The sequence below is a fragment of the Chiloscyllium plagiosum genome, unplaced genomic scaffold (genome assembly GCF_037043375.1).
Source record: "Chiloscyllium plagiosum isolate Xiang-an unplaced genomic scaffold, Cpla_swu_hap1 HiC_scaffold_1, whole genome shotgun sequence".
Taxonomy (NCBI): domain Eukaryota; kingdom Metazoa; phylum Chordata; class Chondrichthyes; order Orectolobiformes; family Hemiscylliidae; genus Chiloscyllium; species Chiloscyllium plagiosum.
In genome coordinates, this window is record NW_028270139.1 from 145,322,041 (window position 1) to 145,346,929 (window position 24,889).

A 24,889-nucleotide genomic window follows, 5' to 3' on the forward strand; every position below is an offset into this window, starting at 1 on the left:
GGGGTTAGGTAATAGGTAATGTTTACCAGCATGTTGCCTGGAATGATGCACAATAGCTATAATTAGAGGTTGGCCATACTTTGATTATTCTTGCTGGAATGTTGAAGGCTGAGGGTCAACCTGGTGGAAGCGTATAACATTCTGAGACATATATATAGGGTGGATAGTCAGAGTCTCTGTCCCAGGGTGGAAATATTAAATACACGAGGGCATAGTTTTTAGGTGAGAGGGGGAATGTTTAAAGTAGGTAAAAACTAGGTAAAAACAATGACTGCAGATGCTGGAAACCCGAAATGTCAATTTCCCTGCTCCTCGGATGCTGCCTGAACTGCTGTGCTTTTCCAGCACCACTCTAATCCAGGAATGTTGAAAGTAGTTGAGAGTGTGTTGCTGGAAAAGCACACCAGGTCAGGCAGCATCCGAGGATCAGGAAAATCGATGTTTCGGGCTAGGGCCCTTCATCAGGAATCAAAGGAAAATGGCCTTTCAACCTATTTTATCAGTGCTAGTTATTTAAATTAATCTTTGCTCTCCGTAATCCTGGCAATGCCTCCTTTTCGGGTAAACATCCAATTCAAGACAGAAATCTCCTTTTCACAGAATGTAGTCAGATCTTACACATGAAAGGGAATTGAGAGGATAAAATGGTCTTCCAGGGGACAGTGATGAAAATATACTGGCATTATTAAAGTATGTATAGAGCTGAACAATGTATTGTAGGAAGTGAAGGGGACGAAATGCCTTGCTCGTCCACATCTATCTCATAATCTTGTGAATTGCAAGCTTGCATAATGCGTTTATCCCTCAGGATAATGAATTATCTTAATGATAAATTAAAGATAAACTTCTGGCAAGTTTTTTTTAAAAGTTGAGCTTTCTTAAGTATTATGTTTCTTGTGTGCTCACATCCTTCAAAATTTCATGCGTGATATTCTTGACCTCCAGATGCAATGGATTTGTTGAAGTTCAAAGTTTGTGCGAAGATTTGTAGCTCGGGTGCTCGTTGTTGTGGTTCTGTTCGCCGAGCTGGAAGTTTTTGTTGCAAATGTTTCATCCCCTGGCTAGGCGACATCATCAGTGTTTGGGAGCCTCCTGCGAAGCGCTTCTTTGATGTTTCCTCCGGTGTTTATAGTGGTCTGTCCTTGCCGCTTCCGGTTGTCAGTTTCAGCTGTCCGCTGTAGTGGTTGGTATATTGGGTCCAGGTCGATGTGTTTGTTGATGGAGTTTGTGGATGAATGCCATGCCTCTAGGAATTCCCTGGCTGTTCTCTGTCTGGCTTGCCCTATGATAGTAGTGTTGTCCCAGTCGAATTCATGTTGCTTGTTGTCTGCGTGTGTGGCTACTAAGGATAGCTGGTCGTGTCGTTTCGTGGCTAGTTGATGTTCATGTATGCAGATTGTTAGTTGTCTTCCTGTTTGTCCTATATAGTGTTTAGTGCAGTCCTTGCATGGTATTTTGTACACTACATTCGTCTTGCTCATGTTGGGTATCGGGTCCTTCGTTCTGGTGAGTTGTTGTCTGAGCGTGGCTGTTAGTTTGTGTGCCATTATGAGTCCTCGGGGTCGCAGTAGTCTGGCAGTCAGTTCCGAGATGCTCCTGATGTATGGTAGTGTGGCTAGTCCTTTTGGTTGTGGTATGTCCTCGTTCCGTGGTCTTTCTCTTAGGCATCTGCTGATGAAGTTGCGCGGGTATCCGTTTTTGGCGAATACCTTGTATAGGTGTTCCTCTTCTTCTTTTTGCAGCCCTGATGTACTGCAGTGTGTTGTGGCCCTTTTGAATAGTGTCCTGATGCAGCTTCGTTTGTGTGTGTTGGGGTGGTTACTTTCATAGTTTAGGACTTGGTCTGAACGAAGGACCCGATACCCAACAGACCACTATAAACACCGGAGGAAACATCAAAGAAGCACTTCGCAGGAGGCTCCCAAGCACTGATGATGTCGCCTAGCCAGGGGACGAAACGTTTGCAACAAAAACTTCCAGCTCGGCGAACAGAACCACAACAATTTGTTGAAGTATTGTTGCATTTCCTTATCATTAATAGTTAATGAGTTGCCTCAGCTGATTCATCACTATTACCACGGTAACAATTTCCAACAGAACCAGGCATCCTAATGAGGATTGCATCAAGACTAATAGATTTTAATTAATTAATGACTGGCTGTATCCTTCAAAGGTTTGGTATACAGCAGGGAGAATTTTAGTGTTCAAAAACGCTGTTTCTTTCTCAGTTGTCATTTGCCACTGCCTCTTTGTTGACAGCTTATGAAGTTGGAACAGCATGGAAGTAAACCTTATTTCAGTCATGCAAAGTCACAAATTCGTGGTAGAAATTGTCTTAGGACTGTTTAAGGATGTGAAACTGGTGCATCACATATTCCTTCACTGGTTCACACTTTGAAGGCCAGTGTTGAGTTCTTGTTGCAATTGGACCATGGGAACAAAGTAAATATTGGTGTGTGGGGTTGGGAGAGGTTATGTGGAGGTGGATGGGATGGGTATGAGCATGGAATATTGGTAAGCCGAGAGTTTGTGAGGGGCTTATGGGTGAGTATGTAGGCAAACAGAGCAGTACAATTATAATACATTGGAACTTGGACAGCATTTTCACAATTCCTACCTTCACAAAATGTCCAAGATGAAATCATTTTACCGCTGGTTGGTCATGACAGAGTATGCTGTATCACCCAGATGTGTTATGCTCTGCACAATTGCAGCAGGCAATGTGATAGATGTTGAGGAGTCTGGGGAATGGAGGCAATCTCCCAAGAAGGACAACGACATTAAGGAGGAGGAAGTTCTCCTTGTCCATGACTGAGCACAGCTCCATCAGGCACTACAAGGCAGCCAGGGCCTGACTGACACCCACCTCCAGTCGATGGGAGCTTGGTACAGCTGGCCATGATGGAAGGTAAAACAGTCATTGGTCACAATGCCAGCACTTGGTTTGCGCTGTGGGGGCAACCGGTAGACTCTATTACTTTTATGTTCATTTTCTCTGTTTACAAGCTATAGCATATCTTCGTGGTTGCCCAATTATTTGCTTGTATGGAGAATGACAAAATGCAGGTCTCCATTGGGTTCTGGGGACAGAGTAGCAATGACTTTGAGGGAATGTTTAGATGGGACGTAGCTACAAACAGGTAGATTGTGCAGCCTGATGGTTAAACAGCAATGAGGGTGAGAAAATGGGGTTGTATGTGCGAGGGAATGTCAGTCGTGCTAGTGATGAGCCACGAGCTGAGTAGCTTTCTGTATGCCGTGTAATTATGCTGCCGGTGAGAGACAACTCTGGACTTCCAATTCTTGTCGAGGTGCACAGTGGCATTTCAAAGATGGCACAGGTGCATAGGATGCTGGTACATCAGCAGGTGTCAGCTGAATGGCTGAGGTGTCTGAGAATGCCACATATGGTAAGATTCAGACTAGGAGGGGGATCATGAGATTGAAACAGGCAATTAATGAGTGGGGTTTGGTAAGACGTGCTGGCAGAACCCACAATGTTTCCTGGTGATAATCCCTCCAAAACACGTAATTTACACTGAGCTAAAACAAAATATAAGATGCAGTCTTGAAAATAATTTTATTCTGAATTGATATTTCAACATCTGCCAGGTTGGGATTGGAGCTGGACTCCACAGAGTATGAACATTACTGCATCAGTGTCTCTCACAACGTGAATGTAAAATAAGAAAAGAGCAATTATGGCAACCATGGACTTGTTCAGTTAGCAAATGCCCTTACCCATTTAGAAATTAAATAACAATCATCTTATCAAATATTGAACCATGGAGGTTATTATAGATTCATTTGCAAAGAATGAAAGATGAGGAATCCATTATTGTCAAAAGGAAGTCCTTGTTACCAACTGGAAAAGGCAGTGCGGACGTGAATGGGGAATCAAATGCAGCGTGGATGTGTATGGGAAGTTTATTGAAAGGTGGATGTGAATGGGGAGTCTAAAGCAGTGTGAATGTGAATGGGGAGTCTAATACAGCGTGGATGTGAATGGGGAGTGTAATGCAGCGTGGATGTGAATGGGGAGTCTAATGCAGCATGGATGTGAATGGGGAGTCTAATACAGCGTGGATGTGAATGAGGAGTCGAATGCAACAAGGATGTGAATGAGGAATGTAATGCAGCGAGGATGTGAATGAGGAGTCTAACTGCGTGGATGTGAATGGGGAGTCTAATTCAGCGTGGATGTGAATGAGAAGTCTAATGCAGTGCGGATGTGAATGAGGAGTCTAATACAGCGTGGATGTGAATGAGGAATGCAATGCAGCGAGGATGTGAATGTGGAGTCTAATGCAGCGTGGATGTGAATGGGGAGTCAAATGCAGCGTGGATTTGAATGAGGAGTATAATGCAGCGTGGATGTGAATGAGGAGTCTAATGCAGTGTGGATGTGTATGGGGAGTCTAATGCAGAGTGGATGTGAATGGGAAGTTTATTGAAAGGCGGATATGAATGGGGAGTCTAAAGCAGTGTGAATGTGAATGGGGACTCTAATACAGCGTGGATGTGAATGTGGAGTCTAATACAGCGTGGATGTGAATGGGGAGTCTAATGCAGTGTGGATGTGAATGAGGAGTCTAATGCAGTGTGTATGTGAATGAGGAGCATAATGCAGTGTGGATGTGAATGAGAAGTCCAATACAGCGTGAATGTGAATGGGGAGTCTAATACAGTATGGAAGTGAATGAGGAGTCTAATGTAATGTGGATGTGAATGAGGAGTCTAATGCAGCGTGGATGTGACTGGGGAGACTAATGCAGCGTGCATGTGAATAGGGAGTCTAATGCAGTGCAGATGTGAATGAGGAGTCTAATGCAGCATGGATGTGAATGAGGAGTCTAATACAGCATGGTTGAGTATGGGGAGTCTAATGCAGCGTGGATGTGAATGGGGAGTCGAATGCAGCGTTGATGTGAATGAGGAGTCTAATGCAGCATGGATGTGAATGAGGAGTCTAATGCAGCATGGTTGAGTATGGGGAGTCTAATGCAGCGTGGATGTGAATGGGGAGTCGAATGCAGCGTTGATGTGAATGAGGAGTCTAATGTAGCATGGATGTGAATGAGGAGTCTAATACAGCGTGGAAGTGTATGGGGAGTCTAATGCACCGTGGATGTGAATGGGGAAATGAATGCATCGTGGATGTGAATGAGGAGTCGAATACAGCGTGGATGTGAATGAGGAGACTAATGCAGCGTGGATGTGAATGAGGAGTGTAATGTAGCGTGGATGTGAATGAGGAATCTAATGCAGAGTGGATATGAATGAGGAGTCTAATACAGCGTGGATGTGAATGAGGAGTTGAATAGAACGTGGATGTGAATGAGGAGTCCAACACAGCGAGAATGTGAATGAGGAGTCTAATGCACTGTGGATGTGAATGAGGAGTCTAATACAGCGTGGATGTGAATGAGGAGTCTACTGCAGCGTGGATGTGAATGGGGAGTCTAATACAGCTTGGATGTGAATGAGGAGTCTAACAGCGTGGATGTGAATGGGGAGTCTAATGCAGAGTGGATGTGAATGAGGAGTCTAATGTAGCATGGATGTGAATGGTGAGTCTAATGTAGTGTGGATGTGAATGAGGGGTCTAATGCAGTGTGGATATGATTCGGGAGTCTAATACAGCGTGGATGTGAATAAGGAGTCTAATGCAGCGTGGATGTGAATGGGGAGTCTAATACAGCGTGGATGTGAATGAGGAGTCTAATGCAGCGTGGATGTGAATGAGGAGTCTATTGCAGCCTGGATGTGAATGAGGAGTCTAATACAGTGCAGATGTGAATGAGGAGTGTAATGGAGCATGTATGTGAAAGAGGAGTCAAATGTAACAAGGATGTGAGTGAGGAGTCCAATGTAACGTGGATGTGAATGAGGAGTCTAATGCAGTGTGGATATGATTGGGGAGTCTAATGCAGTGTGGATATGATTCGGGAGTCTAATGCAGCGTGGATGTGAATGAGGAGTCTAATGAAACAAGGATGTGAATGAGGAGTCTAATGCAGCGTGGATGTGAATGAGGAGTCTAATGAAACAAGGATGTGAATGAGGAGTCTAATGCAGCGTGGATGTGAATGAGGAGTCTAATGAAACAAGGATGTGAGTGAGGAGTCGAATGCAGTGAGGATGTGAATGAGGAGTCTAATGCAGCGTGAATGAGTATGGGGAGTCTAATGCAGCGTGGATGTGAATGGGGAGTCTAATAGAGCGTGGATGTGTATGGAGAGTCTAATGCAGCGTGGATGTGAATGAGGAGTCTAATACAGTGCAGATGTGAATGAGGAGTGTAATGGAGCATGTATGTGAATGGGGAGTCTAATGCAGCGTGGATGTGAATGTGGAGTCTAATTTAGCGTGGATATGAATGGGGGTTCTAATGCAGTGTGGACGTGAATGAGGAGTGTAATGTAGCGTGGATGTGAATGAGGAATCTAATGCAGCGTGGATATGAATGGGGGTTCTAATGCAGTGTGGACGTGAATGAGGAGTTTAATAGAACGTGGATGTGAATGAGGAGTCTAACACAGCGAGAATGTGAATGAGGAGTCTAATGCACCGTGGATGTGAATGAGGAGTCTACTGCAGCGTGGATGTGAATGGGGGGTCTAATACAGCGTGGATGTGAATGGGGAGTCTAATGCAGTGTGGATGTGAATGCGGAGTCTAATGTAGCGTGGATGTGAATGAGGAGTCTATTGCAGCCTGGATGTGAATGAGGAGTCTAATACAGTGCGGATGTGAATGAGGAGTGTAATGGAGCATGTATGTGAAAGAGGAGTCTAATGCAACAAGGATGTGAGTGAGAAGTCCAATGTAATGTGGATGTGAATGAGGAGTCCAATGCAGTGTGGATATGATTGGGGAGTCTAATGCAGTGTGGATATGATTCGGGAGTCTAATGCAGCGTGGATGTGAATGAGGAGTCTAATGAAACAAGGATGTGAATGAGGAGTCTAATGCAGCGTGGATGTGAATGAGGAATCTAATGAAACAAGGATGTGAGTGAGGAGTCGAATGCAGTGAGGATGTGAATGAGGAGTCTAATGCAGCGTGAATGGATATGGGGAGTCTAATGCAGCGTGGATGTGAATGGGGAGTCTAATAGAGCGTGGATGTGTATGGGGAGTCTAATACAGTGCGGATGTGAATGAGGAGTGTAATGGAGCATGTATGTGAATGGGGAGTCTAATGCAGCGTGGATGTGAATGGGGAGTCTAATTTAGCGTGGATATGAATGGGGGTTCTAATGCAGTGTGGACGTGAATGAGGAGTTTAATAGAACGTGGATGTGAATGAGGAGTCTAACACAGCGAGAATGTGAATGAAGAGTCTAATGCACTGTGGATGTGAATGGGGAGTCTAATGCAGCGTGGATGTGAATGAGGAGTCTACTGCAGCGTGGATGTGAATGGGGAGTCTAATACAGCGAGAATGTGAATGAGGAGTCTTATGCACCGTGGATGTGAATGAGGAGTCTACTGCAGCGTGGATGTGAATGGGGAGTCTAATACAGCGTGGATGTGAATGGGGAGTCTAATGCAGTGTGGATGTGAATGCGGAGTCTAATACAGCGTGGATGTGAATGAGGAGTCTATTGCAGCCTGGATGTGAATGAGGAGTCTAATACAGTGCGGATGTGAATGAGGAGTGTAATGGAGCATGTATGTGAAAGAGGAGTCTAATGCAACAAGGATGTGAGTGAGAAGTCCAATGTAATGTGGATGTGAATGAGGAGTCTAATGCAGTGTGGATATGATTCGGGAGTCTAATGCAGTGCGGATATGATTCGGGAGTCTAATGCAGCGTGGATGTGAATGAGGAGTCTAATGAAACAAGGATGTGAATGAGGAGTCTAATGCAGCGTGGATGTGAATGAGGAATCTAATGAAACAAGGATGTGAGTGAGGAGTCGAATGCAGTGAGGATGTGAATGAGGAGTCTAATGCAGCGTGAATGAGTATGGGGAGTCTAATGCAGCGTGGATGTGAATGGGGAGTCTAAAAGAGCGTGGATGTGTATGGGGAGTCTAATACAGTGAGGATGTGAATGAGGAGTGTAATGGAGCATGTATGTGAATGGGGAGTCTAATGCAGCGTGGATGTGAATGAGGAGTCTACTAGAGCGTGGATGTGTATGGAGAGTCGAATTCAGCGTGGATGTGAATGAGGAGTCTCATACAGTGCGGATGTGAATGAGGAGTGTAATGGAGCATGTATGTGAATGTGGAGTCTAATGCAGTGCGGATGTGAATGAGGAGTCTATTGCAGCCTGGATGTGAATGAGGAGTCTAATACAGTGCGGATGTGAATGAAGAGTCTAATGCAGTGTGGATGTGAATGAGGAGTCTAATACAGTGCAGATGTGAATGAAGAGTCTAATGCAGTGCGGATGTGAATGAGGAGTCTAATGCAGCGTGGATGTGAATGGGGAGTCCAATGCACTTTGGATGTGAATGAGGAGTCTAATACAGCGTGGATGTGAATGAGGAGTCTAATGCAGTGTGGATGTGAATGAGGAATCTAATGCAGTGTGTATGTGAATGAGGAGTATAATGCAGTGTGCATTAGAATGGGGAGTCTAATACAGCGTGGATGTGAATGAGGAGTATAATGCAGTGTAAATGTGAATGAGGAGTCCAATACAGCGTGAATGTGAATGGGGAGTCTAATACAGTGTGGATGTGAATGAGGAGTCCAATACAGCGTGAATGTGAATGGTGAGTCTAATACAGCGTGGATGTGAATGAGGAGTCTAATACAGTGCGGATGTGAATGAAGAGTCTAATGCAGTGCGGATGTGAATGAGGAGTCTAATGCAGCGTGGATGTGAATGGGGAGTCTAATGCAGTGCGGATGTGAATGAGGAGTCGAATTCAGCGTGGATGTGAATGGGGAGTCTAAAGCAGTGCGGATGTGAATGAGGAGTCTAATGTAACGTGGATGTGAATGAGGAGTCTAATGCAGCGTGGATGTGACTGGGGAGTCTAATGCAGCGTTGATGTGAATGAGGAGTCTAATGCAGCGTGGATGTGAATGAGGAATCTAATGCAGTGTGTATGTGAATGAGGAGTATAATGCAGTGTGCATTAGAATGGGGAGTCTAATACAGCGTGGATGTGAATGAGGAGTATAATGCAGTGTGGATGTGAATGAGGAGTCCAATACAGCGTGAATGTGAATGGGGAGTCTAATACAGTGTGGATGTGAATGGGGAGCCTATTACAGCGTGGATGTGAATGAGGAGTCCAAAACAGCGTGAATGTGAATGGGGAGTCTAATACAGTATGGATGTGAATGAGGAGTCTAATGTAACGTGGATGTGAATGAGGAGTCTAATGCAGCGTGGATGTGACTGGGGAGTCTAATGCAGCGTGCATGTGAATAGGGAGTCTAATGCAGTGCAGATGTGAACGAGGAGTCTAATGCAGCATGGATGTGAATGAGGAGTCTAATACAGTGTTGATGTGAATGAGGAGTGTAATGCAGCGTGGTTTAGTATGGGGAGTCAAATGCAGCGTGAATGTGAATGAGGAGTCTAATACAGTATGGATGTGAATGAGGAGTCTAATGTAACGTGGATGTGACTGGGGAGCCTAATGCAGCGTGGATGTGAATAGGGAGTCTAATGCAGTGCAGATGTGAACGAGGAATCTAATGCAGCATGGATGTGAATGAGGAGTCTAATACAGTGTTGATGTGAATGAGGAGTGTAATGCAGCGTGGTTTAGTATGGGGAGTCTAATGCAGCGTGGATGTGAATGGGGAGTCGAATGCAGCGTTGATGTGAATGAGGAGTCTAATGCAGCGTGGATGTGAATGGGGAGTCGAATGCAGCGTTGATGTGAATGAGGAGTCTAATGTAGCATGGATGTGAATGAGGAGTCTAATACAGCGAGAATGTGAATGAGGAGTCTAATGCACCGTGGATGTGAATGAGGAGTCTACTGCAGCGTGGATGTGAATGGGGGGTCTAATACAGCGTGGATGTGAATGGGGAGTCTAATGCAGTGTGGATGTGAATGCGGAGTCTAATGTAGCGTGGATGTGAATGAGGAGTCTATTGCAGCCTGGATGTGAATGAGGAGTCTAATACAGTGCGGATGTGAATGAGGAGTGTAATGGAGCATGTATGTGAAAGAGGAGTCTAATGCAACAAGGATGTGAGTGAGAAGTCCAATGTAATGTGGATGTGAATGAGGAGTCCAATGCAGTGTGGATATGATTGGGGAGTCTAATGCAGTGTGGATATGATTCGGGAGTCTAATGCAGCGTGGATGTGAATGAGGAGTCTAATGAAACAAGGATGTGAATGAGGAGTCTAATGCAGCGTGGATGTGAATGAGGAATCTAATGAAACAAGGATGTGAGTGAGGAGTCGAATGCAGTGAGGATGTGAATGAGGAGTCTAATGCAGCGTGAATGGATATGGGGAGTCTAATGCAGCGTGGATGTGAATGGGGAGTCTAATAGAGCGTGGATGTGTATGGGGAGTCTAATACAGTGCGGATGTGAATGAGGAGTGTAATGGAGCATGTATGTGAAAGGGGAGTCTAATGCAGCGTGGATGTGAATGGGGAGTCTAATTTAGCGTGGATATGAATGGGGGTTCTAATGCAGTGTGGACGTGAATGAGGAGTTTAATAGAACGTGGATGTGAATGAGGAGTCTAACACAGCGAGAATGTGAATGAAGAGTCTAATGCACTGTGGATGTGAATGGGGAGTCTAATGCAGCGTGGATGTGAATGAGGAGTCTACTGCAGCGTGGATGTGAATGGGGAGTCTAATACAGCGAGAATGTGAATGAGGAGTCTTATGCACCGTGGATGTGAATGAGGAGTCTACTGCAGCGTGGATGTGAATGGGGAGTCTAATACAGCGTGGATGTGAATGGGGAGTCTAATGCAGTGTGGATGTGAATGCGGAGTCTAATACAGCGTGGATGTGAATGAGGAGTCTATTGCAGCCTGGATGTGAATGAGGAGTCTAATACAGTGCGGATGTGAATGAGGAGTGTAATGGAGCATGTATGTGAAAGAGGAGTCTAATGCAACAAGGATGTGAGTGAGAAGTCCAATGTAATGTGGATGTGAATGAGGAGTCTAATGCAGTGTGGATATGATTCGGGAGTCTAATGCAGTGCGGATATGATTCGGGAGTCTAATGCAGCGTGGATGTGAATGAGGAGTCTAATGAAACAAGGATGTGAATGAGGAGTCTAATGCAGCGTGGATGTGAATGAGGAATCTAATGAAACAAGGATGTGAGTGAGGAGTCGAATGCAGTGAGGATGTGAATGAGGAGTCTAATGCAGCGTGAATGAGTATGGGGAGTCTAATGCAGCGTGGATGTGAATGGGGAGTCTAAAAGAGCGTGGATGTGTATGGGGAGTCTAATACAGTGAGGATGTGAATGAGGAGTGTAATGGAGCATGTATGTGAATGGGGAGTCTAATGCAGCGTGGATGTGAATGAGGAGTCTACTAGAGCGTGGATGTGTATGGAGAGTCGAATTCAGCGTGGATGTGAATGAGGAGTCTCATACAGTGCGGATGTGAATGAGGAGTGTAATGGAGCATGTATGTGAATGTGGAGTCTAATGCAGTGCGGATGTGAATGAGGAGTCTATTGCAGCCTGGATGTGAATGAGGAGTCTAATACAGTGCGGATGTGAATGAAGAGTCTAATGCAGTGTGGATGTGAATGAGGAGTCTAATACAGTGCAGATGTGAATGAAGAGTCTAATGCAGTGCGGATGTGAATGAGGAGTCTAATGCAGCGTGGATGTGAATGGGGAGTCCAATGCACTTTGGATGTGAATGAGGAGTCTAATACAGCGTGGATGTGAATGAGGAGTCTAATGCAGTGTGGATGTGAATGAGGAATCTAATGCAGTGTGTATGTGAATGAGGAGTATAATGCAGTGTGCATTAGAATGGGGAGTCTAATACAGCGTGGATGTGAATGAGGAGTATAATGCAGTGTAAATGTGAATGAGGAGTCCAATACAGCGTGAATGTGAATGGGGAGTCTAATACAGTGTGGATGTGAATGAGGAGTCCAATACAGCGTGAATGTGAATGGTGAGTCTAATACAGCGTGGATGTGAATGAGGAGTCTAATACAGTGCGGATGTGAATGAAGAGTCTAATGCAGTGCGGATGTGAATGAGGAGTCTAATGCAGCGTGGATGTGAATGGGGAGTCTAATGCAGTGCGGATGTGAATGAGGAGTCGAATTCAGCGTGGATGTGAATGGGGAGTCTAAAGCAGTGCGGATGTGAATGAGGAGTCTAATGTAACGTGGATGTGAATGAGGAGTCTAATGCAGCGTGGATGTGACTGGGGAGTCTAATGCAGCGTTGATGTGAATGAGGAGTCTAATGCAGCGTGGATGTGAATGAGGAATCTAATGCAGTGTGTATGTGAATGAGGAGTATAATGCAGTGTGCATTAGAATGGGGAGTCTAATACAGCGTGGATGTGAATGAGGAGTATAATGCAGTGTGGATGTGAATGAGGAGTCCAATACAGCGTGAATGTGAATGGGGAGTCTAATACAGTGTGGATGTGAATGGGGAGCCTATTACAGCGTGGATGTGAATGAGGAGTCCAAAACAGCGTGAATGTGAATGGGGAGTCTAATACAGTATGGATGTGAATGAGGAGTCTAATGTAACGTGGATGTGAATGAGGAGTCTAATGCAGCGTGGATGTGACTGGGGAGTCTAATGCAGCGTGCATGTGAATAGGGAGTCTAATGCAGTGCAGATGTGAACGAGGAGTCTAATGCAGCATGGATGTGAATGAGGAGTCTAATACAGTGTTGATGTGAATGAGGAGTGTAATGCAGCGTGGTTTAGTATGGGGAGTCAAATGCAGCGTGAATGTGAATGAGGAGTCTAATACAGTATGGATGTGAATGAGGAGTCTAATGTAACGTGGATGTGACTGGGGAGCCTAATGCAGCGTGGATGTGAATAGGGAGTCTAATGCAGTGCAGATGTGAACGAGGAGTCTAATGCAGCATGGATGTGAATGAGGAGTCTAATACAGTGTTGATGTGAATGAGGAGTGTAATGCAGCGTGGTTTAGTATGGGGAGTCTAATGCAGCGTGGATGTGAATGGGGAGTCGAATGCAGCGTTGATGTGAATGAGGAGTCTAATGCAGCGTGGATGTGAATGGGGAGTCGAATGCAGCGTTGATGTGAATGAGGAGTCTAATGTAGCATGGATGTGAATGAGGAGTCTAATACAGCGTGGAAGTGTATGGGGAGTCTAATGCAGCGTGGATGTGAATGGGGAAATGAATGCATCGTGGATGTGAATGAGGAGTCTATTACAGCGTGGATGTGAATGAGGAGTCTAATGCAGCGAGGATGCGAATGAGGAGACTAACTGCATGGATGTGTACGGTGAGTCGAATGCAGCGTGGAAGTGAATGGGGTGTATAAAGCAGCGTGGATGTGAATGGGGAGTCTAATTCAGCGTGGAAGTGAATGAGGAGACTAATGCAGCGTGGATGAGTATGAGGAGTGTAATGTAGCGTGGATGTGAATGAGGAATCTAATGCAGCGTGGATGTGAATGGGGAGTCTAATGCAGTGTGGACGTGAATGAGGAGTTTAATAGAACGTGGATGTGAATGACGAGTCTAACACAGCGAGAATGTGAATGAGGAGTCTCATGCACCGTGGATGTGAATGAGGAGTCTACTGCAGCGTGGATGTGAATGGGGAGTCTAATTCAGCGTGGATGTGAATGAGGAGACTAATGCAGCGTGGATGTGAATGAGGAGTGTAATGTAGCGTGGATGTGAATGAGGAATCTAATGCAGAGTGGATATGAATGAGGAGTGTAATGGAGCATGTATGTGAATGAGGAGTTGAATAGAACGTGGATGTGAATGAGGTGTCCAACACAGCGAGAATGTGAATGAGGAGTCTAATGCACTGTGGATGTGAATGGGGAGTCTAATACAGTGTGGATGTGAATGAGGAGTCTAATACAGCTTGGATGTGAATGGGGAGTCTAATGCAGAGTGGATGTGAATGAGGAGTCTAATGTAGCATGGATGTGAATGGTGAGTCTAATGTAGTGTGGATGTGAATGAGGGGTCTAATGCAGTGTGGATATGATTCGGGAGTCTAATACAGCGTGGATGTGAATAAGGAGTCTAATGCAGCGTGGATGTGAATGGGGAGTCTAATACAGCGTGGATGTGAATGAGGAGTCTAATGCAGCGTGGATGTGAATGGGGAGTCTAATGTAGCGTGGATGTGAATGAGGAGTCTATTGCAGCCTGGATGTGAATGAGGAGTCTAATACAGTGCAGATGTGAATGAGGAGTGTAATGGAGCATGTATGTGAAAGAGGAGTCAAATGTAACAAGGATGTGAGTGAGGAGTCCAATGTAACGTGGATGTGAATGAGGAGTCTAATGCAGTGTGGATATGATTGGGGAGTCTAATGCAGTGTGGATATGATTCGGGAGTCTAATGCAGCGTGGATGTGAATGGGGAGTCTAATGAAACAAGGATGTGAATGAGGAGTCTAATGCAGCGTGGATGTGAATGAGGAGTCTAATGAAACAAGGATGTGAATGAGGAGTCTAATGCAGCGTGGATGTGAATGAGGAGTCTAATGAAACAAGGATGTGAGTGAGGAGTCGAATGCAGTGAGGATGTGAATGAGGAGTCTAATGCAGCGTGAATGAGTATGGGGAGTCTAATGCAGCGTGGATGTGAATGGGGAGTCTAATAGAGCGTGGATGTGTATGGAGAGTCTAATGCAGCGTGGATGTGAATGAGGAGTCTAATACAGTGCAAATGTGAATGAGGAGTGTAATGGAGCATGTATGTGAATGGGGAGTCGAATGCAGCGTGGATGTGAATGGGGAGTCTAATTTAGCGTGGATATGAATGGGGGTTCTAATGCAGTGTGGACGTGAATGAGGAGTGTAATGTAGCGTGGATGTGAATGAGGAATCTAATGCAGCGTGGATATGAATGGGGGTTCTAATGCAGTGTGGACGTGAATGAGGAGTTTAATAGAACGTGGATGTGAATGAGGAGTCTAACACAGCGAGAATGTGAATGAAGAGTCTAATGCACTGTGGATGTGAATGGGGAGTCTAATGCAGCGTGGATGTGAATGAGGAGTCTACTGCAGCGTGGATGTGAATGGGGAGTCTAATACAGCGTGGATGTGAATGAGGAGTCTAACACAGCGAGAATGTGAATGAAGAGTCTAATGCAGCGTGGATGTGAATGGGGAGTCTAATGCACCGTGGATGTGAATGAGGAGTCTACTGCAGCGTGGATGTGAATGGGGAGTCTAATACAGCGTGGATGTGAATGCGGAGTCTAATGTAGCGTGGATGTGAATGAGGAGTCTATTGCAGCCTGGATGTGAATGAGGAGTCTAATACAGTGCGGATGTGAATGAGGAGTGTAATGGAGCATGTATGTGAAAGAGGAGTCTAATGCAACAAGGATGTGAGTGAGAAGTCCAATGTAATGTGGATGTGAATGAGGAGTCTAATGCAGTGTGGATATGATTGGGGAGTCTAATGCAGTGTGGATATGATTCGGGAGTCTAATGCAGCGTGGATGTGAATGAGGAGTCTAATGAAACAAGGATGTGAATGAGGAGTCTAATGCAGCGTGGATGTGAATGAGGAATCTAATGAAACAAGGATGTGAGTGAGGAGTCGAATGCAGTGAGGATGTGAATGAGGAGTCTAATGCAGCGTGAATGAGTATGGGGAGTCTAATGCAGCGTGGATGTGAATGGGGAGTCTAAAAGAGCGTGGATGTGTATGGGGAGTCTAATACAGTGAGGATGTGAATGAGGAGTGTAATGGAGCATGTATGTGAATGGGGAGTCTAATGCAGCGTGGATGTGAATGAGGAGTCTACTAGAGCGTGGATGTGTATGGAGAGTCGAATTCAGCGTGGATGTGAATGAGGAGTCTCATACAGTGCGGATGTGAATGAGGAGTGTAATGGAGCATGTATGTGAATGTGGAGTCTAATGCAGTGCGGATGTGAATGAGGAGTCTATTGCAGCCTGGATGTGAATGAGGAGTCTAATACAGTGCGGATGTGAATGAGGAGTCTAATACAGTGCGGATGTGAATGAAGAGTCTAATGCAGTGCGGATGTGAATGAGGAGTCTAATACAGTGCGGATGTGAATGAAGAGTCTAATGCAGTGCGGATGTGAATGAGGAGTGTAATGGAGCATGTATGTGAATGTGGAGTCTAATGCAGTGCGGATGTGAATGAGGAGTCTATTGCAGCCTGGATGTGAATGAGGAGTCTAATACAGTGCGGATGTGAATGAAGAGTCTAATGCAGCGTGGATGTGAATGAGGAGTCTAATACAGTGCGGATGTGAATGAAGAGTCTAATGCAGTGCGGATGTGAATGAGGAGTCTAATGCAGCGTGGATGTGAATGGGGAGTCTAATGCAGTGCGGATGTGAATGAGGAGTCGAATTCAGCGTGGATATGAATGGGGAGTCTAAAGCAGTGCGGATGTGAATGAGGAGTCTCTAGCAGCGTGGATGTGAATGGGGAGTCCAATGCACTTTGGATGTGAATGAGGAGTCTAATACAGCGTGGATGTGAATGAGGAGTCTAATGCAGTGTGGATGTGAATGAGGAATCTAATGCAGTGTGTATGTGAATGAGGAGTATAATGCAGTGTGCATTAGAATGGGGAGTCTAATACAGCGTGGATGTGAATGAGGAGTATAATGCAGTGTGGATGTGAATGAGGAGTCCAATACAGTCCAATGTGAATGGGGAGTCTAATACAGTGTGGATGTGAATGAGGAGTCCAATACAGCGTGAATGTAAATGGGGAGTCTAATACAGCGTGGATGTGAATGAGGAGTCCAAAACAGCGTGAATGTGAATGGGGAGTCTAATACAGTATGGATGTGAATGAGGAGTCTAATGTTACGTGGATGTGAATGAGGAGTCTAATGCAGCGTGGATGTGACTGGGGAGTCTAATGCAGCGTGCATGTGAATAGGGAGTCTAATGCAGTGCAGATGTGAACGAGGAGTCTAATGCAGCATGGATGTGAATGAGGAGTCTAATACAGTGTTGATGTGAATGAGGAGTGTAATGCAGCGTGGTTTAGTATGGGGAGTCAAATGCAGCGTGAATGTGAATGGGAGTCTAATACAGTATGGATGTGAATGAGGAGTCTAATGTAACGTGGATGTGAATGAGGAGTCTAATGCAGCGTGGATGTGACTGAGGAGTCTAATGCAGCGTGGATGTGAATAGGGAGTCTAATGCAGTGCAGATGTGAACGAGGAGTCTAATGCAGCATGGATGTGAATGAGGAGTCTAATACAGTGTTGATGTGAATGAGGAGTGTAATGCAGCGTGGTTTAGTATGGGGAGTCTAATGCAGCGTGGATGTGAATGGGGAGTCGAATGCAGCGTTGATGTGAATGAGGAGTCTAATGCAGCGTGGATGTGAATGGGGAGTCGAATGCAGCGTTGATGTGAATGAGGAGTCTAATGTAGCATGGATGTGAATGAGGAGTCTAATACAGCGTGGAAGTGTATGGGGAGTCTAATGCAGCGTGGATGTGAATGGGGAAATGAATACATCGTGGATGTGAATGAGGAGTCTATTACAGCGTGGATGTGAATGAGGAGTCTAATGCAGCGAGTATGCGAATGAGGAGACTAACTGCATGGATGTGTACGGTGAGTCGAATGCAGCGTGGAAGTGAATGGGGTGTATAAAGCAGCGTGGATGTGAATGGGGAGTCTAATTCAGCGTGGATGTGAATGAGGAGACTAATGCAGCGTGGATGAGTATGAGGAATGTAATGTAGCGTGGATGTGAATGAGGAATCTAATGCAGTGTGGATATGAATGGGGAGTCTAATGCAGCGAGGATGTGAATGGGGAGTCTAATGCAGCGTGGATGTGAATGAGGAGTCGAATGAAACAAGGATGTGAATGAGGAGTCTAATGCAGCGTGGATGTGAATGAGGAGTCGAATGAAACAAGGATGTGAATGAGGAGTCTAATGCAGTGAGGATGTGAATGAGGAGTCTAATGCAGCGTGAATGAGTATGGGGAGTCTAATGCAGCGTGGATGTGAATGGGGAGTCTAATACAGTGTGGATGTGTATGGGGAGTCTAATGCAGCGTGGATGTGAATGAGGAGTCTATTGCAGCGTGGATGTGAATGTGGAGTCTAATGCAGTGCGGATGTGAATGAGGAGTCTAATGCAGCGTGGATGTGAATGGGGAGTCTAATGCAGTGCGGATGTGAATGAGGAGTCGAATTCAGCGTGGATGTGAAAGGGGAGTCTAATGCAGTGCGGATGTGAATGAGTAGTCTAATGCAGCGTGGATGTGAATGAGGAGTATAATGCAGCGTGGATGTGAATGAGGAGTCTCATGCAACGTGGATGTGAATGGGGAGTCTAATGCACTTTGGATGTGAATGAGGAGTATAATACAGCGTGGATGTGAATGAGGAGTCTAATGCAGCGTGGATGTGAATGGGGTGTCGAATGCAGTGTGGATGTGAATGAGGAATCGAATGCAGCGTGGATGTGATTGGGGAGTCTAATGCAGTGTGGACGTGAATGGGGAAATGAATGCATCGTGGATGTGAATGAGGAGTCTAATACAGCGTGGATGTGAATGAGGAGTCTAATGCAGCGAGGATGCGAATGAGGAGACTAACTGCATGGATGTGTACGGTGAGTCGAATGCAGCGTGGAAGTGAATGGGGTGTATAAAGCAGCGTGGATGTGAATGGGGAGTCTAATTCAGCGTGGATGTGAATGAGGAGAATAATGCAGCGTGGATGAGTATGAAGAGTGTAATGTAGCGTGGATGTGAGTGAGGAATCTAATGCAGCGTGGATGTGAATGTGGCGTCTAATGCAGTATGGACATGAATGAGGAGTTTAATAGAGCGTGGATGTGAATGACGAGTCTAACACAGCGAGAATGTGAATGAGGAGTCTCATGCATCGTGGATGTGAATGAGGAGTCTACTGCAGCGTGGATGTGAATGGGGAGTCTAATACAGCGTGGATGTGAATGAGGAGTCTAACAGCGTGGATGTGAATGGGGTGTCTAATGCAGAGTGGATGCGAATGCGGAGTCTAATGTAGCATGGATGTGAATGGTGAGTCTAATGTAGTGTGGATGTGAATGGTGAGTCTTATGCAGCATGGATGTGAATGGGGAGTCTAATACAGCGTGGATGTGAATGAGGAGTCTAATGCAGCGTGGATGTGAATGGGGAGTCTAATGCAGTGTGGATGTGAATGGGGAGTCTAATGTAGCGTGGATGTGAATGAGGAGTCTATTGCAGCCTGGATGTGAATGAGGAGTCTAATGCAGCGTGGATGTGAATGGGGAGTCTAATGCAGTGTGGATGTGAATGCGGAGTCTAATGTAGCGTGGATGTGAATGAGGAGTCTATTGCAGCCTGGATGTGAATGAGGAGTCTAATATAGTGCGGATGAGAATGAGGAGTGTAATGGAGCATGTATGTGAAAGAGGAGACTAATGCAACAAGGATGTGAGTGAGGAGTCCAATGTAACGTGGATGTGAATGAGGATTCTAATGCAGTGTGGATATGATTGGGGAGTCTAATGCAGTGTGGATATGATTGGGGAGTCTTATGCAGCGAGGATGTGAATGGGGAGTCTAATGCAGTGCGGATGTGAATGAGGAGTCTAATGCAGAGTGGATGTGAATGAGGAGCCGAATGAAACAAGGATGTGAATGAGGAGTCTAATGCAGTGAGGATGTGAATGAGGAGTCTAATGCAGCGTGAATGAGTATGGGGCGTCTAATGCAGCGTGGATGTGAATGGGGAGTCTAATACAGCGTGGATGTGTATGGGGAGTCTAATGCAGCGTGGATGTGAATGAAGAGTCTAATGCGGCGTGGATGTGAATGGGGAGTCTAATGCAGTGCGGATGTGAATGAGGAGTCGAATTCAGCGTGGATGTGAAAGGGGAGTCTAATGCAGTGCGGATGTGAATGAGGAGTCTATTGCAGCGTGGATGTGAATGAAGAGTCTAATGCAGCGTGGATGTGAATGGGGACTCTAATGCAGTGCGGATGTGAATGAGGAGTCGAATGCAGCGTGGATGTGAAAGGGGAGTCTAATGCAGTGCGGATGTGAAAGGGGAGTCTAATGCAGTGCGGATGTGAAAGGGGAGTCTAATGCAGTGCGGATGTGAATGAGGAGTCTATTGCAGCGTGGATGTGAATGAGGAGTCTAATGCAGCGTGGATGTGAATGGGGAGTCTAATGTAGTGCGGATGTGAATGAGGAGTCGAATTCAGCGTGGATGTGAATGGGGAGTCTAATGCAGTGTGGACGTGAATGGGGAGTCTAATACAGCTTGGATGTGAATGAGGAGTCTAACAGTGTGGATGTGAATGGGGAGTCGAATGCAGAGTGGATGTGAATGAGGAGTCTAATGTAGCATGGATGTGAATGAGGGGTCTAATGCAGTGTGGATGTGATTGAGGGGTCCAATGCAGTGTGGATGTGAATGAGGAGTCTAATACAGCGTGGATGTGAATGGGGAGTCCAATGCAGCGTGGATGTGAATGGGGAGTCTAATGTAGTGTGGATGTGAATGAGGAGTCTAATGCAGTGTGGATGTGAATGAGGAGTCTAATACAGCGTGGATGTGAATGAGGAGTCCAATGCAGCGTGGATGTGAATGGGGAGTCTAATGTAGTGTGGATGTGAATGAGGAGTCTAATGCAGTGTGGATGTGAATGAGGAGTCTAATACAGCGTGGATGTGAACGAGGAGTCCAATGCAGCGTGGATGTGAATGAGGAGTCTAATACAGCGTGGATGTAAATGAGGAGTCCAATGCAGCGTGGATGTGAATGGGGAGTCTAATGCAGTGTGGATGTGAATGGGGAGTCTAATGTAGTGTGGATGTGAATGAGGAGTCTAATGCAGTGTGGATGTGAATGAGGAGTCTAATACAGCGTGGATGTGAATGAGGAGTCCAATGCAGCGTGGATGTGAATGGGGAGTCTAATGCAGTGTGGATGTGAATGAGGAGTCCAATGCAGCGTGGATGTGAATGGGGAGTCTAATGCAGTGTGGATGTGAATGAGGAGTCCAATGCAGCGTGGATGTGAATGGGGAGTCTAATACAGCGTGGTTGTGAATGAGGAGTCTAATGCAGCGTGGATGTGAATGGGGAGTCTAATGCAGTGTAAATGTGAATGAGGAGTCTATTGCAGCCTGGATGTGAATGAGGACTCTAATACAGTGAGGATGTGAATGAGGAGTGTATTGGAGCATGTATGTGAAAGAGGAGTCTAATGCAACAAGGATGTGAGTGAGGAGTCCAATGTAACGTGGATGTGAATGAGGAGTATAATGCAGTGTGGATATGATTGGGGAGTCTAATGCAGTGTGGATATGATCGGAGAGTCTAATGCAGCGAGGATGTGAATGGGGAGTCTAATGCAGTGCGGATGTGAATGAGGAGTCTAATGCAGCGTGGATGTGAATAAGGAGTCGAATGAAACAAGGATGTGAATGAGGAGTCTAATGCAGCGTGGATGTGAATGAGGAGTCTAATGAAACAAGGATGTGAATGAGGAGTCTAATGCAGTGAGGATGTGAATGAGGAGTCTAATGCCGCGTGAATGAGTATGGAGTGTCTAATGGAGCGTGGATGTGAATGGGGAGTCTAATACAGCGTGAATGAGTATGGGGAGTCTAATGCAGCGTGGATGTAAATGAGGAGTCTATTGCAGCGTGGATGTGAATGTGGAGTCTAATGCAGTGCGGATGTGAATGAGGAGTCTAATGCACCGTGGATGTGAATGAGGAGTCTACTGCAGCGTGGATGTGAATGTGGAGTCTAATGCAGTGCGGATGTGAATGAGGAGTCTCATGCACCGTGGATGTGAATGAGGAGTCTACTGTAGCGTGGATGTGAATGGGGAGTCTTATACAGCGTGGATGTGAATGAGGAGTCTAATGCAGTGCGGATGTGAATGGGGAGTCTAATGCAGAGTGGATGTGAATGCGGAGTCTAATGTAGCATGGATGTGAATGGTGAGTCTAATGTAGTGTGGATGTGAATGGTGAGTCTTATGCAGCATGGATGTGAATGGGGAGTCTAATACAGCGTGGATGTGAATGAGGAGTCTAATGCAGCGTGGATGTGAATGGGGAGTCTAATGCAGTGTGGATGTGAATGCGGAGTCTAATGTAGCGTGGATGTGAATGAGGAGTCTATTGCAGCCTGGATGTGAATGAGGAGTCTAATATAGTGCGGATGAGAATGAGGAGTGTCATGGAGCATGTATGTGAAAGAGGAGACTAATGAAACAAGGATGTGAGTGAGGAGTCCAATGTAACGTGGATGTGAATGAGGAGTCTAATGCAGTGTGGATATGATTGGGGAGTCTAATGCAGTGTGGATATGATTGGGGAGTCTTATGCAGCGAGGATGTGAATGGGGAGTCTAATGCAGTGAGGATGTGAATGAGGAGTCTAATGCAGCGTGAATGAGTATGGGGCGTCTAATGCAGCGTGGATGTGAATGGGGAGTCTAATACAGCGTGGATGTGTATGGGGAGTCTAATGCAGCGTGGATGTGAATGAGGTGTCTATTGCAGCGTGGATGTGAATAAAGAGTCTAATGCAGCGTGGATGTGAATGGGGAGTCTAATGCAGAGCGGATGTGATTGAGGAGTCTATTGCAGCGTGGATGTGAATGAAGAGTCTAATGCAGCGTGGATGTGAATGGGGAGTCTAATGCAGTGCAGATGTGAAAGGGGAGTCTAATGCAGCGTGGATGTGAAAGGGGAGTCTAATGCAGTGCGGATGTGAATGAAGAGTCTAATGCAACGTGGATGTGAATGAGGAGTCTAATGTAGTGCGGATGTGAATGAGGAGTCGAATTCAGCGTGGATGTGAAAGGGGAGTCTAATGCAGTGCAGATGTGAAAGGGGAGTCTAATGCAGTGCGGATGTGAAAGGGGAGTCTAATGCAGTGCGGATGTGAATGAGAAGTCTATTGCAGCGTGGATGTGAATGAAGAGTCTAATGCAGCATGGATGTGAATGGGGAGTCTAATGTAGTGCGGATGTGAATGAGGAGTCGAATTCAGCTTGGATGTGAATGGGGAGTCTAATGCAGTGTGGACGTGAATGAGGAGTTTAATAGAGCGTGGATGTGAATGAGGAGTCTAACACAGCGAGAATGTGAATGACGAGTCTCATGCACCGTGGATATGAATGAGGAGTCTACTGCAGCGTGGATGTGAATGGGGAGTCTAATACAGCTTGGATGTGAATGAGGAGTCTAATGCAGAGTGGATGTGAATGAGGAGTCTAATGTTGCATGGATGTGAATGAGGGGTCTAATGCAGTGTGGATGTGATTGAGGGGTCTAATGCAGTGTGGATGTGAATGAGGAGTCTAATACAGCGTGGATGTGAATGAGGAGTCCAATGCAGCGTGGATGTGAATGGGGAGTCTAATGTAGTGTGGATGTGAATGAGGAGTCTAATGCAGTGTGGATGTGAATGAGGAGTCTAATACAGCGTGGATGTGAATGAGGAGTCCAATGCAGCGTGGATGTGAATGGGGAGTCTAATGTAGTGTGGATGTGAATGGGGAGTCTAATGTAGTGTGGATGTGAATGAGGAGTCTAATACAGCGTGGATGTAAATGAGGAGTCCAATGCAGCGTGGATGTGAATGAGGAGTCCAATGCTGCGTGGATGTGAATGGGGAGTCTAATGTAGTGTGGATGTGAATGAGGAGTCTAATGCAGTGAGGATGTGAATGAGGAGTCTAATACAGCGTGGATGTAAATGAGGAGTCTAATACAGCGTGGATGTGAATGAGGAGTCCAATGCAGCGTGGATGTGAATGGGGAGTCTAATACAGCTTGGATGTGAATGGGGAGTCTAATGCAGAGTGGATGTGAATGAGGAGTCTAATGTTGCATGGATGTGAATGAGGGGTCTAATGCAGTGTGGATGTGATTGAGGGGTCTAATGCAGTGTGGATGTGAATGAGGAGTCTAATACAGCGTGGATGTGAATGAGGAGTCCAATGCAGCATGGATGTGAATGGGGAGTCTAATGTAGTGTGGATGTGAATGAGGAGTCTAATGCAGTGTGGATGTGAATGAGGAGTCTAATACAGCGTGGATGTGAATGAGGAGTCCAATGCAGCGTGGATGTGAATGGGGAGTCTAATGTAGTGTGGATGTGAATGGGGAGTCTAATGTAGTGTGGATGTGAATGAGGAGTCTAATACAGCGTGGATGTAAATGAGGAGTCCAATGCAGCGTGGATGTGAATGAGGAGTCCAATGCTGCGTGGATGTGAATGGGGAGTCTAATGTAGTGTGGATGTGAATGAGGAGTCTAATGCAGTGAGGATGTGAATGAGGAGTCTAATACAGCGTGGATGTAAATGAGGAGTCCAATGCTGCGTGGATGTGAATGGGGAGTCTAATGTAGTGTGGATGTGAATGAGGAGTCTAATGCAGTGTGGATGTGAATGAGGAGTCTAATGCAGCGTGGATGTGAATGGGGAGTCTAATGCAGTGCGGATGTGAATGAGGAGTCTAATGCAGTGTGGATGTGAATGGGGAGTCCAATGCACTTTGGATGTGAATGAGGAGTATAATACAGCATGTATGTGAATGAGGAGTCTAATGCAGCGTGGATGTGAATGGGGAGTCTAATGCAGTGTGGACGTGAAAGAGTAGTTTAATAGAGCGTGGATGTGAATGAGGAGTCTAACACAGCGAGGATGTGAATGAGGAGTCTAATGCAGTGTGGATGTGAATGAGGAGTCTACTGTAGCG